Raw genomic sequence first — 2319 nt, forward strand, 5'->3', positions numbered from 1 at the left:
ATGCTACAGCTTCTTGGAGCCACAGGTGAGAATTAGGTGGAACAGGTGGCCACCAAAGGTGGAAAGCAACCCTGAAGAAGGCTCAGCAGCCCTCACACCACAGGGGCTAGTCTTCCCTGAACACCTGTACACCCCTCACACAGGTGCACAACACACATGACTATCTACATGAATTAGGAGAATTTCCTGCAAAATTCTGCAGATTTAACTGGAAACTCTGGTTACATTAGGAAGTTAGATAAAAACTGGAAGGTTAGAAAATGCTTCTCACGTGAGTTGTCCTAAAGTAGGAAAGGATTCTGGAACACTGAGGCAAGGAATGAATCTAGTCAGGGCAAAGGCATGGAGGTGGGAGATGTGAGTGATGAAGAATCATGTGATTTCCTCCATACCTTTCCTGATGTGCCCAGTTGTCAGGGCTGCCACCCTGCACTGCATGCAATTGCTTTCCACTCGCTTTGTTATACTTTTTTTTTTTTTCAGATAAATAATTTAATATTTGGTTAAAGCTGGCTTTTGTGTCCTGGGACTCAAGCTCAGTCCTCCTGCTTTCATCCCTCCCCCAGGCCCTAGCCTAGCTCACCTTTCCTTGGGAAGAATCCACCTAAGAACTCTACCCACTTGGTGATCTGCTTCCTTCTATTTCCCTCAAAGATAAGAGGCCCCACTCCCACCCTAATCATCTGACTGGGAAGGCACTATCCATGCGCTGGGAAGATTTCCCTTCCAGACAGGTCATAGATGATAGGAAAGGGTGGGTGGGTTTCCATATCCAGTCTTCAGCAGATTAGCAAGCAATGGCGAAAACACTGCAGCATTGCAAGGGTCAAGCAGCAAGGACCCCAGCCCCTTCTGTAAGACCCTGATCCCATTCCGGTGGCTCTTCTGCCCCCCCCCCCCAGAAGATCCCGAACTGCGCCCCAAAGACCTGTCCCAATAGAGCTGAGCGCCCCGGAGGAGGGCTTCGGCCAGCCCAGCCAGGGGACCGGTGGGCATCTCCCCGCACGCTGGCCAGGGGACCTCGTCCCACTTCCTTGCACTCATCAGAGCCACGCCCGGGGCTCTCCTCCCCCTTCCCTCTCACTAGCGTGTAAGCTCCCTGCGGGCAGGCACTGTTTATATTCCTGTTGTCCCCAGTTCCTGGGGTCATGAACTGAATAGAGAGGCGGCCTGCGGTCGGGAAGGCCTGGCCCAAGCCCTGCCTCTGCCTGACATGTCAGTGTGAGCCTGGGACAGGGAGACCCTGGACCTGAGTAGAGAGATCAGGACCCAGGAGACTAGGGAAGAAAAGGCGGGGAGATGGGCAGGGCAGCCGCCTCCCCTCTGATTGGGTTAAGGATCTAGGCCCGCCCCCGCACTCTGGCCAATGGGCGTAAGGGTTGTGAAACTATTCCGAAGCCAGGGATGGGTCGTGCGCATGCTCCGCAGAGCCCCTGCCCGTCCTGGCCTAGGATCCTAGAGCGCCCTTCTGGACAATCTATCTCCATCACTCTGAGTCGAGGGGAATGGGGGGGATGCCTAGGCTGACACGTCCCCTCTCGCTCCCCAGATCCTCCGACCCCCACGTGGTCGGCTCATTTCGTGTCAAAGTGGGTTTGTCTCAATCTACTGGGCCGAGGCACGTAGCTGCGGAGCATGCGCACAAGTCACTCCTGGAGCCCGAACTACACTTCCCTAAAGGCCTTGCCGCCGCTGGGGAAGAACTTAGCATTCCACGTGATCCCCTTCACGTGCTTTTGCCGGAACCGGAAGTTAGGGATTTTTAGCTCTCCACCTGCCTCGGGTCCTGCCCTTGGGCCCCGGAGTGGGTCAGCCCAGAGGAGGCGGCCCCCAAGACGCCGCCCAGGGGGTGGACGCTTGTAAGATCCTCGAGGGGGGCTCCAGCGCTCTGGGAACGGCCCCCAGCCCGTGTTCTCTTCACCCCATGAGCCTGAACCCCCCCCCCAGCTTTCCCCTTGGCACCTCGTCCCCTTTGGTTCTTCCCCCTGGGCCCCAGCCCTTCCCCCACGACCCCCTCTGGTCTCCGCTCTGAGGGTGGCGCAGAGATCGAGGGGCTTCTCGAGCTCCCCTGTGCCCCTTCTCCCCCAGCGGCTGGGGGCCTTGACCCAGGAGAAATGGTCCCCAGGGTTCCTGACAGCCAGGGTCCGCGGGTGAGCGGGATCTTCCTCTTTGCCACGTCATTTCCCCAGTACCCCGGCACCCACCTGCTGTGCCCCCTCCGGCCCCGCAGGCGGTCCGTGGGTGAACCCGGATCCTGCCCTGCTGTGCGCCAGGGACCCAGAGGCTTCAGCAGTGTGCAGCGTGGAAGGCCCAGACACG

At 58.2% G+C, this 2319-nt stretch overlaps 1 long non-coding RNA gene across 3 annotated transcripts in view; it reads left to right on the forward strand.

Moving 5' to 3' along the window:
• The first annotated feature begins 1698 nt into the window (after nucleotides 1-1698).
• The window catches only part of LOC138171402 (uncharacterized), an 8887-nt gene continuing 8266 nt past the window's right edge, over nucleotides 1699-2319 (forward strand). For 2 of the 3 annotated variants that reach the window (XR_011170877.1, XR_011170876.1), the window contains exon 1: nucleotides 1699-1859. This is a non-coding gene — a long non-coding RNA (uncharacterized lncRNA). The remainder of the gene's footprint in view (nucleotides 1860-2319) is intronic. The other variant, XR_011170875.1, reaches the window with a different exon arrangement.

This window comes from Petaurus breviceps, unplaced genomic scaffold (genome assembly GCF_028583685.1).
Source record: "Petaurus breviceps papuanus isolate PSGF00001 unplaced genomic scaffold, PetGlider_PUasm1.0 428, whole genome shotgun sequence".
In the NCBI taxonomy this organism is placed as follows: Eukaryota; Metazoa; Chordata; class Mammalia; order Diprotodontia; family Petauridae; genus Petaurus; species Petaurus breviceps.